General features: G+C 34.7%; 1 protein-coding gene across 5 annotated transcripts in view; it reads left to right on the plus strand.

The window, feature by feature from the left end:
• The window catches only part of LOC112046018 (uncharacterized), a 206,347-nt gene that overhangs the window by 79,123 nt on the left and 100,274 nt on the right, over positions 1-26,950 (plus strand). Inside the window, exon 3 of one of the 5 annotated variants that reach the window (XM_052882270.1) lies at positions 7,083-7,134. The exons of the other annotated variants lie outside the window; for them this stretch is intronic. The gene's annotated coding sequence lies outside the window, so the exon portion shown is untranslated. The remainder of the gene's footprint in view (positions 1-7,082; positions 7,135-26,950) is intronic. 5 annotated transcript variants of the gene reach the window in all.

A 26,950-nucleotide genomic window follows, 5' to 3' on the forward strand; every position in this document is an offset into this window, starting at 1 on the left:
CAATCAAATTTATAAATTATTCCTTTCCTCTTTATAAATTACTAGCTGATGCCGCGTGGTTTCACCCGCGTGACTCCCGGTCCCGTAAGAATATAGGAATAATAAATAGCGTATAGCCTTCCTCGATAAATGGGCTATCTAACACTAAAAGAATTTTTTAAATCGGACCAGTAGTTTCTGAGATTAGCGCGTTCAATCAAACAAACAAACTCTTATATAATAGTATAAAGTATATTAGTATATAAATTATTATCTATACTTATATGGTATAGTTAGTTATATACAGATATTATGGCTAGTAGGAACATATAATCTAGTTAATAATTATTGTAGTATAGGTACTTTACTAAGACAACAAGTTCAAGATCGAGTCTTTAGAATGAAATGAACTTTTCTCCATCGTGATGAAATGAATTTTCACTTAACCGTGATTATGTACCCAGCACACGTTTATTATATCTCAAGTAATTTATTATATCTATTTGTAAACGCTCTTGAGTTTAACTTAACGATGCCTAATGAGGACATTTATGGTGATTTACCTCCGCACGCTATATAGGAATAGAAAACATTCGCCATAATACCATAGAAGCTAACACCTAACGGCAATCATTTACTCTTTGAAGGATTTATTGTGTACCAGTTAGCCCTAACAAGAAACAAAGGTCAGACTACAATTGCAGTTAAAGGTCGAAATAAAATAAAATGATAGCAGATCAAATAGTCAAAAATCTCATTATTTTTTTCAAATACACAATTTCGCGAAATCCTGGACTAAATTTCTTTATTATTTATTATTCTCAGTTATTTTTAAACACTATCAATAATATAATATCATACATAAGTAGGTACTAGAACATCATCATCATCATCATAACAGCCGATGGACGTCTACTGCAGGCCTTTTGTAGGGACTTCCAAACATCAATATCCTGAGCCGCCTGCATCCAACGAATCCTTGCGACTCGCTTAATGTCGTCAGTCCACCTGGCGGGGGGTCGACTAACACTGCGTTTTCTAGTGCGGGGTCCACCACCATTCCAGCACCTTGGGACCCCAACGTCCATCGGCTCTTAGAACTATGTTCCCTTTCCAATGTGCCCTTCCCATTCCCACTAAAACATACATACTACAAATGTTAATGATAGTTTGATAATCATTACCATAAAATATGTAACAATATTTAACTAGATATATAAACGAGTACCTACATTAAATATTTCGATAGAATCATTTGAAGAAAATACCGTAACAGTTCGTGAGTTGACCCACTTTAGATACGGCATAATCTCTGTGATTGCGATAGATTGGTTAATATATTTGTAAAAACGGGCACAAAACACCAAGTCGTATTTAGGCTTCAATGCGGCGACCTGAAAAATAAATTTCACAGTTTCATGCAAATATTGGATTGGATTTTTTTGATATTCGATACCGATGCACACTAGTTTCGAAACTTAAAAGGACTAATTTATAAATTCAAGTCATTCCATAATTTGATTATAATCATAGAGTAACACAAAAAACGAAAATAGGTTTTTAAAAAAATAATAGTCACTGTAAATACCAATTTTACGGAAATCATAGGTACTCATAGTTGGCCAGATTGTATTTTAATCGTCATTTGGTGCTCAACACCAAAATTTAGAAATCTTTCAGAGAGTTTTAAAATTTGGTGATTTTTAAAGATTTTGGTGTGCTCTTTTAAAATTTCTACTTTCATAAGTAAACTTCACAAAAAAAACTAAAGTAAAATGCCTATTGCCAAGTAAATAAAAATTAGAAAGAGAGAAAAATACAGCAATATAAAAACCGATAGAAAATAAAATGGATAAAATAATTTACAATATTGTACAAGAAACTAAATAAAATGCTTTACAAATGCGTTCTCACAGATAAACAAACTAAGACATAAACAAAATCTAATAAAATCACAGACAAATTGAATCACGTCGGTTTGTTGACGGATGTAAAGAAAAAGACTTAATTCAATTAAACCTAATAGGCACCCAACGTATAAACGATCACAATAAGAAACGTGTGGGTAGGCAGGTCATATTCCTTAGCACCATTTTGTATTGTCCATTCAAATGCTGTTAAGTAATAAGCACTTTATAAGGTCATTTTTTATTCCACTTCCGTTACGTTAACAAAACTAGAGACTGCGATAGTTAGATCTTATTTTATGAAGGTATATACTACCACAGATAAGTTCTTACTTACGTACAATTTTGGACTGTGGCTTTATTAGGTAGCTAGGTTTAATGGGTGAGAAGGCGGACCTTTAACCCCTTCAAGTCATTATCATCATCATCATCATCATCATCATCATACTAGCCGATGCAGGATGTTATAAGTCTATTATAGGGACTTCCAAACATCACGATCCTACGATTCCCAATGAATCGCTTGATGTCGTTATTCCACCTGGTGGGGGGTCGACCAACACTTCGTTTTCTAGTGCGGAGTCACCATTGCAGCACCTTGGGCATCCTTTCAAGAACAACGCATATATTTGAATATTTTCTTCGACATAATATGAGCATATGCCCAATCGCCAGTCATTGAGCTTCGCGGCAACCCTTCGAAAAACACCGTTAATTAAAGATCAAACCTTAACGGCAGGGAAGTGTTGCCGCTGAATTAGAGACAAAATACTTTTTTTCACCTGCCCTTGTAGCTAGTAAAACTATAAAAATGTATAGGAATGACATTTGCTATTAACAGGTCACGTGATCAAGATCCGTCATTCCCATACATTTTTCTGGTTTTCGAAGCGTTTGCGATCGTAGAAAGAGTATCGACGTGCTACAGGGGCTGGACAATTATGTATTTGGACCTTTCAAACCTGCAACCTTCCAAAGCCACCACGGTCCAAACTCCATTATTGGCTTTCATACATTGAGGTACGTCTGGCTATCGCAGACTTCCATCCTATTAAGGTGTAAACCTGCATTTTGAGATGTCATTATATTCTCGCTATTATAAAATTAGAACGGCAGCTAAAGTGTTATTCAAAAACTGTAATTAATGTTGCATTACGAGAGAGAGTTAAGGCTTTTTGGAACTAAATTCGTTTATGCGGCTTACAGTGTGCCTAGTGGGAGTTTTCAATGTTTTCATACCTTTACTATCGCATTAACGTAAACGCTAATTTATATGGAACTAGCGGACGCCCGCGACTTCGTCCGCGTAAAATTCGATGTCAAATTTACTACTACCCCTACCCTACCCCTACCCTACCCTACCCTACCCCTACCCTACCCTACCCTACCCCTACCCTACCATTACATCAACCCTACCCTACCCAACCCCTACCTCTACCCAACCCCTACCCTACCCCCACCCTACCCCTACCCTACCCCCACCCTACCCCTACCCCACCCCAAACCTACCCCTTACCCCATCCTACCCCTACCCTCCCCGTACCCTATCCCTTTTCTACCCTTATCCCACCCGTACCCCTATCTCACGCCTATCCTACCCCTACCCTAATAAAATCGCACCTACCCTAGCAAAATCGGTCCAGCCCTTCGAGAGTGGTGCGGTGACCATTGGAAATAGAGACTTCTATGCTAATAATATAAAGAGGTAAAGTTTGTGTGGTTGTAGGAGGTAATCTTTGGATCTACTGGACCGATTTGGAAAATTGTTTTACCAATAGAAAGCTACGTTATTTGCGAGTGTCATAGGCTATGTTTGATCCCCATATTCACACGGGAACGGGAACTACGTAATGAAAGCGCGGGGCGTCATATAGCGGAATTTCTGCGTCTTTTAGAAATTTTGTATTATCTCCGAAACTATTTAAGTAATTAACATACTGTAAAGGGCAAATCTTATCTCCATAATATCCTTGTGATTATTAAATAATTTATTATATATTAATAAGGATTAAAGTTTAGTTGTATAAATAATGACGTAAACCAAAGTATATAAAATTAATAATTTTTAAAACACAAAAGGTACTATATCTGCTAATATATAGAAGAAAGATGTATGGTGTCGCGGACTTTTTTGTAGAACTTTTAAAGATTTATAAAGTCTATAAACATTAATTTAAATTTTACACAATAGTTAAGGCAGCGCATGCGAATAAGTCTGTTTAAGAGGATTTTCGGTCCGACCTGTATGACAAAAACTGTGATAACTCGGCTAATATATATAAAACCTATATAAAATATAGCCTATAGCACTCCCCGTTAATGTAGCATTCTACTGGTGAAAGAATTTTTGAAATCGGACCAGTAGTTCCGAAGATTACCCCATTTAAAGAATGTGACAAACTTACAAACTTACAAACTTTACCTCTTTATAATATTAGTATAAGTATAAGTATAGATGAAACAGTTGTGGAGTAGTGCCACTAGATGGCGTTATTTTAATTTCTTGGAAATACGCGTTTACGTTAACGCGATCGTCACAGTATCAAACTTCCAAGTGGCAGTAAACTGGCAGAAACCATCACGTAACGCATTTGTATAAGTATAATTATACAAAAAACTCATCTGGGTATTTTAATTCCGAGATTCTCAACTAGTTTTGAATTAACTGGGTTAGTTAGTAGTGGATATTTCCCAATTAACATTGTGATTTTCGTTTTCAACTGGCTTTACGGAATACGAAAAATTCGATTGTTATTGATTTGATATTACATAATTTAGGTGGCTAACATACGTCAAAATCAGTGAATTAGCTGGCAAGTACTGAAATCAAAACTTATTGGAACATATACTAAATAGTTAGTACATACTAACCCAAACAATTCATAGATATTAACAGTAACAATTCAATAAAGCTTGCAACAAACGTTGTTAATGAGAAATTCCGAAACGCCGTAATCAATATTACAGTTCAAATATATTACACACAAGCAATAAATTACTACTTGTCAAACACATGTCCCCCAGGAAATGGTTTGACAAATTATGGCGACACTCCTGGTCATTTGTCTACTTAAATAATCGCTCAAGGCGAACTCCTGCTTTCTATCACGCGGTAATTTATTATGGGAGTCACTCAGGTGGAAGTTAGGCTTGCTGTTCATGAGAGAAAATGAGGAGTAAGCTTGGAAAAGTGCCTTGTAGGTCTAATGTTGTTTATATGTGGCTTCAGGGTCTGTACCCATATTGTGAACGTTGTTTCTCTTTCTACAAACGTTAACGCTTCGTAAACTAAAAAAAATATAGGGGAATGACAGATCCGAACGATAAGTCCGGACCCGTACCATTTGTTAATTTTAGAAGCGTTTTCGATTACAAAAACATTACCCTCCTTCTGACGCAGTCGGGTTAAAAAAAAATCGACGTGTCACAAGGCTACATAACCATATCACAAGTAATATCTATAGCTATTCTGAGCTATATATATCTGAGCTATGCTATATTTTGAGCTTTTAAATCTTCGAAAAATGTCAGTAAAGATGTTCTACATGGAGTTGAGAAGCTAATTATTGCAGTAATTTATTTTTGACGACCTCTCTGGCATAATAGGCAGTGCTGTGGCATTCAACAGAGAGGTACTAGGTTCGATTTCCAGCTTGGTCAGATTAAGAACTTATTTTTTCTAAATTGGCTCAGGTCTGATATGGTGGCTAGTTACCATCTAACCGGCAAAGGTATAACGCCAAGTAATTTAGCGTTCAGGTACGATACCACGTAGAAACCGTACAATAATCTTGCACGCTTTCATCTTACACAGCATCGTCACTTAACATCAGGTGAGATTGCAGTCAAGGGCTAACTTCTGATGGTGGTGGTAAAGAATTTAACCATGACATTATTTTATTGCCCGACGCAAGGCTCGAACCTGGAACTCGTGATTCGGAGCCACATAAACTAACCACTAGACCAACGAGAATCTATATCCTATAGATAGACATGTCATTTAGATTAATTAATCATCCATCACTTTCGCACATCGTTGGTCTTTCAGCCTTATGGATATTGTCCATTAGACACCCTTCATGACATTTTCAGCCGGTCGTATCAATCACTTTATCGTGGGCATAAAATATGTTCCTAAGTTGTGACTCAAAACGACTACTATCACGCTTGTAAAGTACACACACAGTCCAAATAGAAGCGAGAGCGTTTCTTTTTTTTTAACTTTTTACAATGAGATTTTTTTTTCTGAAGTGTTTTTACGAAAGTTCAAGAACTTGTGTTATTACAAAGATTCAAGAACTTTTTCAAATTGCTAGAATAAATATTACCTTTAAATTAAATATATTCCTATATCGTACCTAATTAATTATTTTACAAGTTGTTAGTACTAATTTTTTTGTTGCACAGTAAAAAAAGAACGAATGCTAAGTCTCTAACAGAGAATATTTTAGTAAAAATACTTCCTGTGTTACTAAGAAGTATTTATTGTACTTTTATTTCTTGGATGTCAATAACACTTTATTGTGCGAAGTAATAGCCACCAATCTAGCGAGTACATGATTTTTTCGGAGTCGGACAATATGCTATGTACGTATAGGGTTTGTACTTACAGATTGTACTATAAAATTTTAATAACAAATTCTCGCTCGATAGATCGTGACTGAATACAAAAAATTCGTATGTCCTTTTAAATAGTATCAAGTTATACTTACTTTTTGAGCACAATATATTGACAGGATGACAGGACCGTGTCCTTCATAGCCCGGCGGTGAAGGGAATTCGGTGAATGGTAAATAAACTCGTTTCACAACGCCCTCTCTTGTACTTGGACCACACCTGGTCAACGTCTCACGACTACGGTCAAGTCTCAAGGTCTCGAATTACATAACTTAGCATTTCGCTTATAATTGATACTCAACGACTATATATTGTTCGGGCTTCTTGATCGATAGTTTGCAATAGGGCTGAACTGCAATACACTTTCTCGATATTTTGAAATAATAATTTTAATTTGAACGATTTGCAATTTTTATTGTACGCCTTCCGTTTTGCAATATTTGTTACTGATACAATTATATTATATGCTTTGGAATATTGTCAATTACTTTTTAGAAGTCTGTGACAGTTTTATTTTCTTTGCCTTTTTGTCTTTTTAAATTCGATTACTTTATTAACCGTTTCTTTATTTGCTTTCAGGTATAACTACAAAATATCTAAGTGTATTAAGTCACCCGTCATCGCGTGTTTGGTTAGTATATTGACGTAACATAGTTTTGTATTGAACTAGCTGATGCCGCGAGGTTTCACCCGCGTGGTCCCGTTCCTGTAAGAATATGGGGATAATTTATAGCCTATAGCCTTCCTCGATAAATGGGCTATCTAACACTGAAAGAATTTTTCAAATCGGACCAGTAGTTCCTGAGATTAGCGCGTTCAAACAAACAAACAAACTCTTCAGCTTTATAATATTAGTATAGATTACGTTTAAATGTAAAAGGATATTATTTTTTTATTTCACATGTAACGTAAGTACCTAGCTAATCTTGGACTGTGAAGAATAAGTAAGTAAAATATGCATAGGTACAGCCCTAATTGTTAGTCGATAACTGCACATTGTTCGAGCTTTTTGATCGATAGATCGCGCTTAACAATAATACAATGCTAAATCTGGTCCAATTATAAACTTAATTTGCATGTATTGACATTGATATACAATTATTATGATCGAACACTGAACGTGTAATTTGGAACTTTAATTACCAGAAAATACAATGAGCCGTGTAGGTAGCTGTTAATAAGTTTTCAGCCTTGACACATATTTCAAAATAGAATTTAACATATTTCATATTTGAAAATAGAATTTAGTTTAGAACATATTTGAAAATAGAATTTAGTTTAAGCAAACTAGAGCTTACCATAATGGCTTTGTTTCTACGTTTTATATTAAAATATTAAAAGTTTAAGCAAAAACTAACATCAAATTATATAGTATCAAAATCCTATGCTTGAGCATTGAGAATCCTGCCAGGATTTTTATAATTTTCAACGGTGATTGTTTTACATAAGTAGTTATTTTTTATATTAACATAAAAATAAAAATAAATGTTTACCTAAATAAATGAGTGCATCCAGTATTATTGTTTTAAAATTATAATATTGTATAATTAGAAAATCTTTGTGAATTCTTTAAACCCATCTTAAAAAACATAATTGCAGTATTTGCTATGTTTTTACACAACTAGTATTTCCTATCTACTCTCCAACTGAGAAAAAACTACGCAGTACTTAGTTGCTAAGGCAACGTTACTGTCGGGAATTGAACCTGAGATCTTCGGCATTTCAGTCCATCTATTTAATTTAATTTAACCTTTAAGCTATTGAGACAATAGTTTTTATATAAACATGATATTATTTTACGTTATAGTGTGCTTAACTGCACAATCGCTAATATGAACCGGATACTATATTAAGGATATAATAACCAGCATATTCTTAATTTATGGTTAAGGTTAGGCTGTCAAAAGTTAAATACAATGATTTAAAACAATAATTTTCATGTTGATTTAGTTTCACGGTCGAACAATTTCTCATAAACTAGGAGTATTTTTGATTTTTTTAATTTTTATTTAATACTCTTTATTTATACACCACAAAAATAAAAGAAAACAAGCAAAACAGAAACACAAGAAAAAGTAGAATACAAAAGGCGGCCTTATCGCTTAGTAGCGATCTTTAACTATACTTACTATCTTTTGATAAGTTATAACTAAACTTATTCGTAGTTTGTAATAATCCCAGAATACCAAAAAGACTAGTGTTGCTTCTGCAAAGTTCTTGACGTCATTTTTTGTTGGCGGAATAAGCAATAACAGGGCTATTCTGTAACGATGCGTTTACACTCGCTTGTACGAGTTTCGATTTCATGTCTTTTTCTAATAAGGTGTAACATCGTTACAGAGTAGTACCTCGTCGTTGTCGTCATCAACCCATATTCGGCTCACTGCTAAGCTCGAGTCTCCTCTCAGAATGAGAGGGATTAGGCCAATAGTCCACCACGCTGGCCCAATGCGGATTGGCAGACTTCACACACGCAGAGAATTAAGAAAATTCTCTGGTATGCAGGTTTCCTCACGATGTTTTCCTTAACCGATTGAGACACGTGATATTTAATTTCTTAAAATGCACACAACTAAAAAGTTGCATGCCCCGGACCGGATTCGAACCCACACCATCCGGAATCGGAGGCAGAGGTCATATCCACTGGGCTATCACGGCTGGAGTAGTACCTACAAGCCTTTATTACTAAAATAAATGCCTGTAATAGATTTAAGTTAATGAAAACTTATAAGTCAGACTTATTTTTATATCTCTATTATAAATCAACTCAAAAAACATGTGCCGTAAAAATGAACTAATTCTCCCAAAGGCATTTCAACATTAAAGCCTGCAATGAAATCCCTTTAAGGCATGCAATTTTTCACGATCCCCATTTTAGGAGTAACCTCCAAGTCATAATTCGGTTCCAAAAATAGTTGTATTCATTTTTCACGGAGTCGTGACACTAACAACTAAGGCGTCAATAAAATATGATTGACATTTTTAAGTGGTGGTTGCTCATTGTTATACTACCTACTAGCATTGTTCTTAGGGCTAGTTCCATTTAAAAATTGCTGCAATTTTCTTGCTTTTGACTGTAGTGGTTTTTGGATGTCTTTGAAATTTGTCTGTTGAAACTGCGTTATATATACGTTAACTGCCTCATTGGTCCCGTGGTTAGCTGGTTCAGCTACGGACAATAAGGTCCAGGGTTCGACCGGGTCAGGCCAACAAAAAAAACCAATAGGTTATTGGGATTTTTCTTACAAGGAAAATCTTAATAGCAGCCTGGAGTTAGAAAGATGGCGGTGTTAGTACACCCCCTTGAAGAGCACGTAAAGCCGTCGGTCCTGCGTCTGATCTCTCACCGGTCGTGTCGGTCTGCCGTCCCATCGGATTTCGAGAGTGAGGGAAGAGAGAGTGCACCTGTGCTTGCGCACACACTTGTGCACTATAATATCTCCTACGTACATAGTTATTCTCACCATGAGATTAGCCGCCGTGACCGAAAAGTCGATCAGGAGCATATTATTATTATATATACGAACACACTTAGGTCAACTTCTTCTGAATTGGTATACAATAATTTTTAAACAGCAATTATCGACCCAACAGTGCAATATGAAATTGGAGTTTCATCCTTTTCACCACTGATCCACTAAATAACTACCTATTGTTATGAAAGCATACTCGTAAATAATTATAGAATTTATATAAACTTCAAAATGATAAATTTTTTATTTTAAGAAACAAAATTGTACAAAACACGAGAACATTTGCAAGTCAAATATAGATATTTCTATAGATAGAATCGTAACAAAATCGTCTATAGCCCTTAGATATTTCAAAGGCGCAATTTAGCGAAGGTCAAATATTCGTAACGATCCGTCATACTTTAAGAAGAAACGACCTACAGCATGAAGAACTGTGGGAATATATCCTCCTTTGAAACGCTCCAGCCGAAGCAAAAACGTATTGATTTGCTGTATTGTAAGATAATGATCTTTGCTTTGATAACTACAGACATTTCATTGCTCAGCATCACAGATAATATTTGTATAAATGTCACAGTATCACCTTGAGTTTCAATACAGCGTTTGTTTTCTTTTCACCTTCAAAGCTCTGGTATTTAACAATAGCTCTTCGTGGATCGATCAAATCGAGACAATAAAGCGACTTGTTATGAATATTGGACAATAGATCGACATTAATCGAGAGCCAAATTCATCACTGGACGTTTTGAGTTCATTGTCAATGACCCAAGGGATACCATTATAAGTCATTTATACACCTACCACTTTAACTATAAGATATTATATGAGACCAGTAACAATTATAGTATCATCTTGGTATATACTAATATTATAAAGCTGTAGAGTTTGTTTGTTTGCTTGAACGCGCTAATCTCAGGAACTACTGGTCTGATTTGAAAAATTATTTCAGTGTTAGATAGCCCATTTATCGAGGAAGGCAATAAGCTATATATTATTCCCGTATTCTTACGGGAACGGAAACCACGAGAGTGAAACCGCGTGGCATTAGCAGCTAGCAACAATAGTTTCATGAAAAAAGTAATAATAAGTTGTAATATGTAGAGCTAGTCTAACAAAGTTAGACCTCGGATTTACTGCCATTATGCTTATTGTATGTCCAAAGCTGTATTTTATCTATAAAGCTTTGCCGGTGTAATTACAAGTGCATCAGACTTAATACCTTTGCCTAAGTTGACAGGCACAGAGCGGTACTTTAGAGGTCAGGTTCATTGCATGTTATGCGAGTTTTGGTGGACTATCTTGTTGGTTTGTCAATTATTATTAAAGTCAATTATAACTTACTTATCTGCTAATTGTTCTTTGAAAGTAATCCAAGTTTTCAAGTTTCCTTTCATAAATTAATTTCCCGATAAAATTCAAAGTGTATATTAAACATTTATTCAAGGTCTGCTTAATATTCATGGCCCTTTTCATTTGAAAGGTTTCTAGTTTTTAGACAGGTAGGTACAGCCCAACAAACCTTATCAATCTGATCTAATTTAGCCAACAACATAGCCAATTGATTAGTACGGAATAGTAACAGATAAAATAGTCGTAAACCAATGTAAGCACTCTGAAACATACAAGACCATGCATATAAATTGAAAACGGAACTAACTAACGGGCATTCCATTTAGTTGCATAATTCAGGGCACTTTGGGGTTTACGAAATAAAACGTTATATAACTAAATAATAAATTCTTTTAATTAAACACTAAATATATATACGTAAAAGTTTATCCATATATCCCTTTGTCACGCCATCACGCGTGAACGGCTGGAACGATTTCACTATTTTTTTTTTATGTGTTTGTTATTGTCAGAAGAAGATTCTTATGACAGAAAAAAATTAAAAATCTAAGGGGTAGGGTAGGGTAGAGAAGGGGTAGGGTAGGGGTAGTTTAAAGTTTACATCGAGTTTCACGTGGACGAAGTCGCGGGTGTCCGCTAGTAATAAATGAACTCTAAATTAAAACAGTGCTTACAGTCAAACTCTAATAAATTAAACAAACTTTCATTAAAGAGATCAAGTAGTCCACTGTGCTTATGCAAATACCATATTTGTAACTATTTTAAGTAGATTTCTTCTAGGAAATGCACACATCTAAATACTATAATATGCGCGTACATAAGGTCTGATAATAACCATAACTCTAGAAGAAAATATATCCCAATATTATCAAAATATGGAGGTAGGTACCTACTTGGGAGAAATTGCGAGGTATTGGTAGTTGTAAATATTAATATCAGTTAACATAGGTACATCCAAACATAGAGCCTCCTCCTTTTTGGAAGTCGACTAAAAATAAACAACCTTCAAATAAATCTAAAGGTTTTGTCTGCATATCATAAAACTATATCCGTAACTTAGGTATTTAAAGTATTAGACATTGCCTTCTTAATCATGCATCGTGGTACTCCACGATATGTCTATTTGACGAGTCAAATAGACATATCGTGGAGTACGTGGAGTGTATTCAGGGGAAATGTCTCAATACAAGTAACAATACAGGTAACAAGGCAAAGTGTTAGGAGGTACCTTACATTTCGCCTTGTTACCCCACAGGCAAAACGACAGACAATAGCAAGGTGTCTACGTCGTATTGAGACTTTAACCCTGAATAACAACACGTGTCAGTTAGATACATGCGAGATAAGATAAGCTCATTCGGTAGTGACCGTGACATTGCTAGCATTTTGTTGTGGCGCTGACCAATAACATTTTAATAAACTGTCCTACATTCAGTGCCATTACATAAACAAATGGCATACCAACTTCCTGCTTTCCGATCATTGAGTCTCTACAGATACACTAACTTTATGTATCAGAAGCACTTGATAAGTGGGCCTACGTGAAATAAAATTGTGTTTTTATTTTATTTTGGGAAGTATACCTTCACGTATGTATTAATAATAAAAATTTTAATAAAAAAAATACAACCGACTTCAAAACCTAAAAATGTACCCACTAAACTAAAAAGCGAAAAATAACATCATAATATGTTCTACCTGCTGATCAGTATGAAGGCGGTGCTGAGCCGGTGATGTATTAATTCAAGCCATGTGAGAATATCTTATAGATTTAGATTTTGTAGACAGTGTTGTTTCATGTGGTCCTGTCAGAAATGGCTTAAATTAAGACAACACCGACTAAGCACCGCCTTCATACTGATCAGCAGGTAGAACATATTATAAAAAAAAAAAAATACCGACCGAATTGAGAACCTCCTCCTTTTTGAAGTCGGTTAAAAATCCATTAATGATGATCCATTAATTAAATCAATTTGATATTTGCTTTCGCGATCTTCTAGCATGGGCTTTTTAACGAATGATTTTACATAATAGCGCCATTTTTCATCAAATGGCAGTGAATTTTCGTTTTTTGTTGAAGTGACTTGAAAGGTCACTGCCTTGGATGCACTAAGCAGGGTCACTAACCTTTCACTGTTTTACGGGTATTTACAGGGTCAGGTCTCCGTCCTTAGAAGAGAGGGCAAATACGGAACTTAGACCCACCGCGCTGTTACAATGCGGGTTGGCGGACTAAGGGTTGATAATGTAACTCTTTAACAATTACTATCACGTGTTAATAACCGTGATAGACGGCTCAGCTTGCTCTTCCAGGCAAACACTCGGGATGCACTAAGCATCCAATCCAAGGCAGTTGTCGTCGATAATAGGCTACTTGCCTCTTTTGTAAACAGTGCTTAAACTGAATTATGGAAGTATTACAAGCTATATTTTATTTTGTCCCGTCAATAATAACCAGTAAAAAATTTATAAAAAATTAATTATAAATGAAAAAATTTATGCCGCCGAAACACAACACATTAGCAAGTGACGTCATTCATAGAGATAACAGCGTCATTGGCGTTTGCAGTGATGTGATATATCACGTCACCGCAAGCGCCAATCACAAACTGATGCCTTGTAGCGAATGACGTCACAGTTTATGATTGGCGTTTGCGGTGACGTGATAATAATACAAAAAAATGTGATTAGAGTTTCTAGGCATCTAACTGCAAAAAATCTTCTTATTTTATACAGCAGGCGAGTAGCCTATTATTACTAACTAATAGCAATGATTAATTAACTTAAAAAATGTTTTTATCAACTTATTCGTTACAGTAAAAAGTGCACTCACTTATAATATAGCCGTTATGGCAGAAAGGTCCATGGAACCTTCACGGTATAAACAGGTCCATGTTAACGCATGACCTGTGCCATAACCTTGATAGCTGGCTAGGTGAAGGTTCTGCTATGTGGTAGGTATTATTCAACCCATTTGGAATTCAACAATCACATTATTATCGAAAGATAATTTATGTAAATTACGTATACTTAAACATAGGTTTAATTGTTCTATCACGATTTAGTGTCTAATGTGATACTAACTTGAATGATTTATTAAATGGTTTAGTATACATTAACAATTATTAAATTAGGGATTATTTGGATTTACTTTTCAGTTCAAAACAAATAAAATAAAGCTCATGGCTAACAAACAAACCTTAATATTTTCACCGCAGCTGTTGGCCTATTCACTATTTTGGTCTGAGTCAAAGATAGTTAGTCAAAGATAGGACCCAAATTCAAATGGCTAAGGTCTGATCCTCACCCAACTATAGTATGCGCATTATCATCTGAGTCGTCCGGTCATAAAAGTCAAAAAAGATAGGAATGTGCAGCGCGCCTACCTGCGCACCCTAATGCTTATAGACTATTTTACTACTGGTTCTATATTTTTCGTTACTATTATTCACACAAGAAAACGTAGGCAGCAATTGTACTGGAAAAGAAAATTAACTATTAATGACAGTACGTGTATGTATGAATGTTTGTTACTCAATCACAAGCATAATATATTATCATCATAATCAATCCATATACATATACACATCCATCCCATACCCACATCCATATACACATCAATATAATCAATCCATATACATATACACATCCATCCCATCCCCACATCCATATACATATCAATATACATTATACGGCTGTATAATGAAAGAGGTTAGACCAAATAGTCCACCACGCTGGCCCAATGCGAATTGGTAGACTTCACACTCGTAAAGAACTAAGAAAATTCTCAGGTATGCAGGTTCACTCACCTCACGATGTTTTTCCTTCACCGTTTGAGACACGTGATTTTTTTTTTTAAATTCACTTAACTGAAAAGTTGGAGATGCATGCCCCGGGCCGGAATCGAGTCTACGCCTTTTAGATTCAGAGGCAGAGGTCATATCCACTGGGCTATCACGGCTCCAAAATAGTAAATATACATTAGTAGAATTTGGCCTTATAAGCTTGCTATTTCGTAACTGTCTTTATATTTATTTCTTAATGGCTTTGTCACTTACTACATACTAAAAGCTATTATGACGTTTGAGAATGAATAGAAAGGCGTAGACGACCATTTAGTTCCCAATAACGATTATATAGGTAATTAATGGCACTACATAAAAGACCTTTAGCTTAGAAAGAGGCGGTTCCGTAATAAATATTTCGTATTATGTTTACCGTCATCAACCCATATTCGGCTCACTGCTGAGCTCGAGTCTCCTCTCAGAATGAGAGGGGTTAGGCCAATAGTCCACCACGCTGGCCCAATGCGGATTGGCAGACTTCACACACGCAGAGAATGTAGATAATTCTCTGGTATGCAGGTTTCCTCACGATGTTTTCCTTCACCGATTGAGACACGTGATATTTAATTTCTTAAAATGCACACAACTGAAAAGTTGGAGGTGCATGCCCGGGACCGGATTCGAACCCACACCCTCCGGAATCGGAGGCAGAGGTCATATCCACTAGGCTATCACTGATCACTGTATTATGTTTACTTTCAACTAATTATTTTAGCTGTGTAATTAGAAATCAAGTGCTATGATTCTTAGCGTACTTAAACATACTCAACTTATGAACTGCAGAATATATCTATACAAATATTATAAAGCGGAAAGTTGGTTTGTTTGTTTGATTGAACGCGCTAATCTCAGGAACTACTGGTCCGATTTTAAAAATTCTTTCTGTGTTAGATAGCCCATTCATCGAGGAAGGCTGTAGTCTATGTATTAGAGAATTTATCAGAGAACGGGAACCACGTGAGTGTAACCGCGCGACGTCAACTAGTAATTCAATAATTCGTTGGAAGCAGATCGAACTTTGAAGAATTAAGTGTATTCTGAAACATTTCGCGTTCTGTAACGTATTTTTACCGACTTCAAAAAGAAGGAGGTTCTGAATTTGACCGGTATTTTCTATGTAGGTAATCGCAAATTTGAAGACTCCGGAATCTACGAAATCTCAAATTTGAAAAATATCGTAGTAAATTCTGAAAATTACAGTGCAAATATTGAAATAACTGAGTTTATATATTAATATAGTTTAAGTAGTAATGTATTCACAAACAAAAAAAAATTATTTAAACAAATTATGAAAACGCATGTTTTTTTAATTTTCTTAAATGATTTTTATTTAATTTGGCGGACGATTTCAGTCTACTTTCATTAGCCAAACTCTAACAGGTTTTTAACAAAGTTGTTTAAGTATACAAATAAATTGTTCAATTGTTTTAAAATAACATTTCAATCAGAAAACACCTAACAGATATAAATTAATACTAAGCAGATGGTTGGCCAATAGCATCATAAATTTCAATTTGCCAATGTCCCCTATTTTATGGATGAAAAATTCGTGACATCTGACAGGGAGGGTGAGGGAAGGTTACCCAAATTTTCTGTCGACAAAGTCTATAAATATCAATAATGATTTATACCAACTTATCGCTTGATAATCTTTCTCATTATTCACCTGGTCTCTGAAGTTTATTATCTCTCTCATCATTTTCCGGGTCTTTCCAATTATGTTAAAACACACTACCAAACTTATTAAATGCTTTAGTACCCTTTATGGTTACACTTTAATAATTGTAAATTCAGCCTATTGCACATTTGGAATTATTTGCCGATAGAGCTATAAAATAGGCACATTTTAGCTTGCTTTCTATAAAAACTATTCATGCAAATTTAGAGATCGCACCCGCCTATCCGCGTTGAAGTAGCGTGGTCTAAGCTTCATGTCCCTTCTGATAAATTATAGGTAACGAGTTCTCAGTCGACTGCAGACAGTGTCTCAGCAGGCGACGTGTCGCCTCGGCACTACTAGTTTCGGTGTATTACCCTACTTTACTATATTTTTTGTATATAGTATACCTTTAGACAACGTGTCGTGAGAACAGACACAAAAGGTATTTCATAGAAATAAATCTTTTGTTAATAAAATGAAAACCTCAATAGTAGCCTATGTTTTATACAATTTCTGATGATGAAGTCATAACTTAACTGTTTTGTTTTTCACACTATGAACTATGAACCGTTTACCTACAAATAAAGCTCATGAGCCATATTTATAAATAATAATCCTTCTTTCCATTAAAACGTAACAAACAGTATTGGCTGGACAGTTGTTTTTTTACTTTACACTCATAAATTACATTTTTACAACATTCAATTTAGGTATCTCGTGTCCACTGGTAATTAATGGCGGTGCAACACAATTTACATGAGAATCCGTTTAATTCTAAACAGAATAAACGATATCGGTGATAAAATGTGGTGTATTTAATTACTGATGCATAAATTCACACGTTATATTCACGCCATTCGAATTACTTATGAGTTACAGAGGCGTAACAACTTCATATTAATAAAACCAGATAAGATAAATAAATGATGATTTTAATTTATTTTTTAATAATACTGTTCTTTGCAATAGACTACATATTATAGTTATTACCACTATGGCATCCATTTATAATATCATCCAAAAAATTTAAGAAATTATATATCACGCGTCTTAAAGGACAAAACATCGTGAGGGAACCTGCATACCTGAGAATTTTCTTAATTCCCTACGTATGTGAAGTTTGCCAATCCGCATTGGGCCAGCGACAGGACTAGACCTAACCCCTCTCATTCTGAGAGGATACTCTTGCTCAACAGTGAGCCGAATATGGGTGATAATTGGCCTGCGTTTTTAATTATAATATAATCTGTCACTGGTATCACTTTCAGTATCACTACTTTGAATTATATAGGTTTGTAATTAAAAATAAAACGATTTTCCTCTTAAAATCAGCCGGAAAAATATTTATTTATTTATTTAAACAGGCCAACAACATTTATGCACACAAAATAATATACATAATATGATATAAAATAGATATACAGGAAATACAGATTTAAAACATAAACATCAATAACTGGCTTGTATTATAGACACAGAAATACTTAATAATAAATAAATAAATATAAATAAATAAATATACTTAAACAATACACATCACTATCTAGCCCCAAAGTAAGCATACAGAGTAGCTTGTATTATGGGCGCTAAGATAGTTGATATTATAATATTAATATACAATTATATACTACATATAAATATTTATATTTATATAATATATAAATACACACAGACACTGGAAAACACCCATGTTCATCACACAAATATTTTCCAGTTGTGGGAATCGAACCCACGGCCATGGATGCAGAAAGCAGGGTCACTACCCACTGCGCCACGCGGCCGTCAACTTAGGATATAATAAGTAGAAAAAAACACACTATAAAACAATATAAACTACAATTAGCACAAAAAATTAAACAAATAAAGAAAGACTTCTTTGTTCAAAAATGAACAAAGAAGAAAGAGCAAATTAATATTTAAAAAAAAGTAAAGTACACTTAATCATTAACTTCGATAAATATGTATGTCGTTGTACGATTCAAAACACGAGCAAATGATTTTTCGTTTTTACGATAACTCTTAGTTATTTCAACGAAATAACTTAACGGCGCCATTTTACATCAAGTGGTTTTGGAATAATTTCACCACTTGCCAATAGCACTATTATAGTATTGTAACTTTTCCATTCTTTGTGAAATATAAAGTTAACCTTGTTTGGGTGCTTTTATTTACACTTAATACAACTCTAAAAAAATATTGGTGATCATTATGATCTTACTGTACCTACTTAATGCCCAATTACACGGCACATGTCGCCGCTCTCACAAGTTTTTTTTTTTTCATTGACAGTGTTAGAAGCAAAATACAAAGAAAAACATTGACAAAACGTTGGCATTGCTTATATGAATAGTGAATATATGTAGGTAATTTAAACTCGCACATAGTTAAAATGACTAATTACTGAAATATGTACGTGTTAATAATTCAATTGCGTATAAATGCATCTCAAAGGAAGACGTATATATTATTAATGAAATTTTAAATGCAAAGTATCACAATAATATTTTATAAGTCGAAAATCGAAATCTAAGCCCTCATTCGCACGAGAGTTTATTTAACGGACGTTAAAAAAGCGTTAAAATACAACAAATGTATGTAAATAGCTCTCGTGTGAATAAAGGTTTAAGCATTTATTTTCTTTGTTGCGTAAATTTGTCAAAATATTAATAAACATACTATATGAAGTCGAACACAAAGTCAAAACTTCCTTTAGTTAGATCAGCTTACAAAGCCGAACCCAAGCATCGCGGTTCTAGATTTATTGAGTCACCTTTTAAAAAATAATGACTACATCATGGGTGTTTAGACTGTTTGGTTCTCATAATTAATTATCACGAACAACCCATCCTCGATCACCCACGATAACAATCTGTATTGCTATCGGATGTGATACAAAAAACTACAAATAAAAAGGTAATAACTTACCTACATATGACGTAAGCTTTACCTAAATTGGCTAGGTATGATTCTATGTAATTATATGTTAGTACGTAATAATTCATTATTTATTAGTGACAATACGGAGGTAGCCTCCACAACCATCCATAATCCGAATATTGATAATACCTACTTACTAGTCTGACTATTCAACAATTTGATTCTTTATCTTCGATCAAATAGCTGCAAAATTCTAAATTCTAAATTCATTTATTTCAAGTAGGCTCAGTTTACAAGTACTTTTGATACGTAAGTCAACTATTTTTCAACTTACAAGTTACTTCTGCATTTTTTTTATTATGATTTTGTATGCTACTCTATTACACTTATATTTATGTTTATTTTGTTTTGTAAGTTTATTTATAACTAGCGGACGCCCGCGACTTCATCCGCGTGGAATTCAGTTTTCACAAATCCCGTGGGAACCATGTATTTTTTCGGGATGAAAAATAGTCTGTCTTAATCCTGAGTTAAATCTATTTCTATTCCAAATTTTAGTCAATTTGCTTCAGTAGCCGCTGCACAAAGAAGGAACATACATACTTATTTAACACTAGTGGCGCGACTTTGTCCGCGAGTTAAACCTCTTTAATCCAGCCCTTACAGTAGTATAGCTGTAAAAACGGAGTAACTTCTCCCGTTTTCCCAACATTTTCCTTCACTTCTCTGCTCCTAATGATCGTAGCATGATGAAAGTACTATATGAATGACCTGCCCAGGAGTATGAAGAATAATTGTACCTTATGATTTTAAACTTATTTCGTGGTTGTTCATTATGAATGATATTTAAACGGGTACATACCACGATAAAACCACGGGACCACGTTGAGTCCCGTCGTGACCACGATCCATGCAACTGGGTCGAAATATCGACAATAAAAATCTCGTCGTTTTATCGTGGTATGTACCCGTTTAAATATCATTCATAATTGTACCTTTCATTAAAATCCGCCGAGTAGTTTTTGTTTCTATAACGAACATACAGACAGATAGGCAAATAAATTACTGATTGCATTTTTGGCATCAGTATCGATTACTAATCACCCCCTAAAAGTTATTTTGGAAATATATCTTATGTACAGAATTGACCTCTCTACAGAATTATTAATTATAGATAGGCCTCGATGCGCCTGCATACAGTACCCTGCAACCAGATCATGTCGACGGTGCGATGCATATGAGGGTTCGACCAATATTACCTTTTCAGTGCGGGATCAAAACTCCAGAACCTTGGTACTTCAGCTGCTAACTTTTAATCAACCCTGCAGCAACTTGTTAACACACTAAAATTAACAAGATTAATTGGGTTCGTAATGAAAACAATAAAGTAGTAACAAAAGTAACAATTGAATTACGAGACGAGAGGAACTTAAGAAATGCTTAATGGGATTCTCAATGCCACATTAACAAATAGTTCGCAGTAATTAACGGGTTTCATTTGGGTCAACATAATTGAAAATTCATGTAGTAAATTTAATTTATTAGAAATAATAGTGGTGGTGTTGAGTTACGACACCGTATGCCATTTGATTGTGGTGGTAAAATAATGTAAATCTATGTTTATAACAGGATCGGTGAGTGACATTTTATTATGACTGATGAAAATGATCTGCAGGGTTATTATGTAACTCGGTGTACCACTCAAACAGTTGAAATAACTATTTTAGATGAGTTAGATGATGACTAAAACGAAAATACGATGAAAAACGATGTAGTGACTCTTTAATTGAATGGTACACCGAGATACATACTAGGCCAGCTGATCACTTTAAATTCTTAGTTTAGCACTAAAAGCGTAACTATTTTTTGAGTAGTTATTAGACCTTCTATCTCAGAAATCATTCAAACACAAACGTGCTTATTTCTATTGCAAAGTATATAGAAGTTATTCCAATTATTTATTACTAGCCGATGCCCCGCGGTTACACCCGCGTAGTTTTCGTTCCCATAAGAATACGGGAATTAAATGTAGCCTGTAGGACTCACAAGTAACGAGGCTTTCTATTGATCAAACAGTAAACAAAACCGATTCAGTAGATCCATAGATTATCCCTCTATAATACCATAAACTTTACCATTTCATATTACTCGTATTAGGTATAGAAGTGGGGATATAGAATTTATACCAACCGCGGTGCTTCAGTGTAGAAATACTGAATTTTTTTTCGTTTTTGTAACATATTATAGTTTGTTTTAGACGGCACTAAAGCAAATTAATCCACTGAAGACAAAGTTAGTGATTATTATCTACAGTTGGATTGCATTATTGACCATTCGTAACTAAAAACCATATCCTGCTTCAATGAAAGCGGTTGCATTAAGAATTAAGTATGTAAACCAAAAGTTATTATTACGTAGATTGATAAGATATCATAAGATAAATATAAGTGCTGTCAAAACTTCTGATATGATATTTATCCACTTATATTAACGTTAATGATATACTAAGTTTATAGGTCAACCATTCAAAGATAAAAGATTTGATTATACCTACTGTAAGTTAGTAAACTTGATACTTTACCACTCAAGCGATAACCATTGATCGGCGGATGTTATGACAATTAAATATCTAGATCTTATGAAACCACACCTTTTAGAAACGATGGAAGAAGATAAGACAAACAAAATTATCTTATACAACGATATTAATTATTATTATCCGATAATGATCTCAGTCGATGTTATGATGTTGCAATTGGTTACTTTAAGTTTTCGGGAAACTTTACGAAGGCGTATTTATGCCTACTTCTTATAATCGTCAAGAAGATAAGACAAACAAATTATAATTTGTAAACAAATAAAAATTATTATTATCAGACAAAATTATCTCATCCGATGTTAGGTGATGTTGCAATTGGCTACTTTAGGTTTTCGGAAAACTTTACGTAAACATATTTATACTTCTTATAATCGTCTTCTTTCAAAAAGATGTTATTTAATAGAATATTAAAATATTTTTTATACGTTAACGTTACGTTTTCAAATTTGCATTCACTATTCCCGTTATTCAATAACAGAAGGGTAGAATAGTCTGTGGGACTGATAAAAATGTGCTTCCTGAGTTTCCTCAGACGTCCCTTCCAAAAATACATAATACCTAAGATAAGCAATAACAATATTTTGATACATAAAGAGAATAAAAAACAACTATAAATACATGATCAACATATATTATGTACATTCATCACAATATCTCTAATCAAACAAAATATGCCACCCACGATATGAATAGGTACTTAAACGTTTTTGAATACATTATGATCAAGTATCGAATTAACATATTTTTTGTAAGCTCTTCGTAAGAGTAATCTGTAGGTACTCAGAAAAAGTCGTTTTAAAAATTACAATTCGATTGTCACAATAAACTTTCCAGGTTCGTTGTTTGCTCTGTTTTTTTTCATTTAATGACAAGTTAGTCACTGACTGCCATCTTACACACAGTCTATGATGGAAGCGGGCTTATTTGGAAGAGATTCAAGTTTATTCTACTCACACCTCTGACAGCCTCTGTGGCACAGTGGCTTAAAGACGGAGGTCCTGGGCTCGATCCCCGGCTGTGCTGATTGAGGTTTTCTTAATTGGTCCAGTTCTGGCTGGTAGGGGGCTTCGAACGTGGCTAGTTACCATCCTACCGGCAAAGACGTACCGCCAAATGATTTAGCGTTCCTGTTCGATGTCGTGTAAAAACTGAAAGTGGTTTGGATTTTCATCCTTCCTCCTAACAGAGATTGTAGATTTGATTGTAGATTGATTTGAGATTGTAGTCAAGGACTAACTGTAAAGAATAAAAAAAAGTTTACAAATTACAAATCCAAAGTCGACTCGAGCTGTGAACCTAGGACCACTCTCTTGAGAACCACAGCAGTACGAACTGCGATAAATAGTTTTTCAAATGGAAAAGGTTTTAGCGTCTTGAGTGCAAGCCTTTCAAGATGAAGCTATTGTGTGCTACAAGACAACCTGTTGCGAAAACGTTTATAATAATTCCCAAAACACACCCAACCCAACCTTGGGCACTACAAGACCTACATTCTAATAACCTTTTAACAAACTGAAATGTAGTTTAGCATTCGCGAGAAAACATTTCGTCGATCGGTGGTCGTCTTTGCATAATAATAGCACAATGAGTCGATGTTTACAACCGACCAGACATTGGGCATACTTTATTTTATAAAATAGTCCTTACAGCGTACAAAATAAGGGTTATGGAATGGTGTTTGTGAAGGACTTGTGTGGAAGGTTGTCGGTTACAAAACGCCGAGTAACACCTCCAAAGACGCCCTCTCGCGCCTCATGAATTATTCGGTTTTGCAACTTGTGACAATGCTGGTGCCCCGGCGGTGCTATCGGAACTATTCCGATTTCACCTCGAACTTAACTCGACATTAATTATTTTATTGCATGGAAATCGTTGCGAACTCCCGGACTGTATTACAAAGTCCCTTAATAGAGTTCCCGTGCAAGCCCCGCAAACTACAGCAACATACATTTAATGCATTATTCAGCACTAGCTCGTGATATCGTTTGAGAACATTTTAAAGGACTTCAAAAAAGGAGGTTCTTCATTCGACGCATTTTTTTATGTTCTTAGATAAAACTCCGTCATTCAGTAACCGATTTTGATTTTTTTAAGCTGCAATTATTGTTATGTCAAATTATTGTTGTGTTTAAAAAAGCTAAAACATATTTAAAATTACAAATAAGATCGCCTAGAAGCTCAAGAACAAAGCAAAGCAGTTAACAGATAATGAAAGACACTCAAACTTATTACAAAAGATACTTTATTTATATTATTTCAAAAGTGTACAATAACGTTGAGAGCCATGATAGCCCAGTTAATATGATCTCTGCCTTTTTCGGACGGTGTAGGTTCGAATCCGGGGCATGCACCTCCAACATTTCAGTTATATGCATTTTAAGAAATTAAATATCACGTGCCTCAAAACGGTGAAGGAAAAATGGAAACCTGCACATCTGAGATTTTTTTAATTCTCTACGTGTGTGAAGTCTACCAATCAGCATTTGGCCAGCGTGGTGGACTAAGGCATAACGCCTCATTCTGGGAGGAGACTCGTGCTCAAAAGTGAGCCGAATATTGGTTGTTGATGATGATGATGATGAACAATAACACCGTATCTTTTTAATTCCTTTATTCATAAAGATTCTGAACATATTAAGCGTGAAACCGTAACAATCGAAAAGCTCAAGTTTATATAACACTATTTTTGTTTAGATCTCTATAAACAGTATCAGCAATAACTTAAGTTACCCTCTCTATCTTAACGATTATTGCCGATAATCAAATAGACCACAAAGTGGACTATAAAATAGGGCAGCGCCCACAAACTTTCCAAATTAACGTAACTCGTGCCTCTAAACAAATTTTGCCTCACTGTCATGGATGAAGGCATACTCTGTAACGAATTTTGCCTCACTGTTATGGATGAAGGCATACACTGTATTGAATTTTGGCTCACTGTTATGGATAAAGGCATACTCTGTAAAATTATACTTTAAGAAACTTAAAAAAATTGGGGCATTTTTCTAAATGCTTTAGAAAATAGGGTTAATTCCAAGCCTGCAAGCAATAGATGGTAATATTGTTGTTATGTCAAATTATTGTTTTGTTTAAAAAAGCTAAAATATATTTAAAATGACAAATAAGATCGCCTAGAACAAAACAAAGCAGTTATCAGATATTGAAAGACACCGAAATACTAAATAACACGTTATCGATCTTATCGATACTAAAACTACAAAATTACGTAACCTTGCATTATTCGAGATAGAGTATATCACTATAACTACATGTAGTAAACTTAAACACAACTAGCAATTAAGTGTACTCCCAAGAAGTTCCCGCTGAAACCACTGCTTCTATTAGAACTTTGTCAATAATTACCACAATCACGATGCATCGTTATCAACCTATATTCGGCTCACTGCTGAGCTCGAGTCTCCTCTTAGAATAAGAGGGATTAGGCCAATAGTCTACCAGGCACCAGGAAAAAGCACGCGCTTGCCCAAGATCTCACCTGACAGTAAGTGTAGATTTGGTCTAAGGTGAAACATGCTTGCCTAGATAGGTGCCTATTCAGTAATCACTCTCATCTTAAAGATGCCCAGGTGTCTAAAGAAGCTTAGATTCCTCTGCATGAGATACATTAGGTATCTAATACAGGCTAATTTAATCTCAATATTCTTACAGACATGAGATCTGAGTGAGTAATATCGCAGAGCAGAGCTAGTACTCCATACAAATACATTTTTTTGCTATTTTACTCGATTAACACGCTAAAATCTTAGACCGCATCGTTACTTACTCAGATGATATCGCAATCAAGAGCTAACTTGCCAGTGGCTACAAAAATTGTTAAAATATAGATTCTATATAAATAAATGAGATAATTAATAATAAACTTGTCAGTGGTTAAAAAAATTGTTAAAATATAGATTCAATATAAATAAATGCGACTCCAAAAAATATATTAACTAACTATTGTATATGGAACTAACTATTGTAAATGAAAGCATTAAACGAGTTTTTGTCCCTCGTATTGCTGGGTTTTGCATTTCTCTGGAATAAGGCCGCAGGGTTGATTTCATTCAACATGTCTATCGAAACCTCCCTGCAGTCATACTAGTCGTCAAATTAATTTTCTTCAATGCTATAAAGAGGGAGGGAGTTTCCCCTTCTATTATGTTGTTTTTCTTGAATGCTCCCTTGCGTGCACGATAATGAGGATCGCCGCGAGACATTTGTGTATGGGAACATAGGAAAAGTATTTAAAAAACACAAATATAAGATTTCTTACTTTTTGGCCGTCTTACTGAGCGTTACAGTACTTTCATAAACGACACAAAACGGACACAAAGTAGATTAACTTTAAATAGTTTAAAAAACTAAAAAACACGCTTTTAGCACGCACTAAAAATAACAAATATTAGATTTAAGTCACGTGTCTATTTTTTTCGTATTCCTGACAGCAAACCCTTTCATTTGATATCCATATGATAATCAATGGGGGTGGATTTCAAACAGACAATCCGCCATCTTGGGGAGGCCGCCATATTGGATTTATAATGACGTTATTTAGGTAGTCGTGTATTGTCAGAACTGAGAGCGTGTGTAAAAATCATCCTAATCGAAAACCGGGAAGTGGGTCAAATTAAGATTTTCTT

This window comes from Bicyclus anynana, chromosome 6, assembly GCF_947172395.1.
Source record: "Bicyclus anynana chromosome 6, ilBicAnyn1.1, whole genome shotgun sequence".
Taxonomy (NCBI): Eukaryota; Metazoa; Arthropoda; class Insecta; order Lepidoptera; family Nymphalidae; genus Bicyclus; species Bicyclus anynana.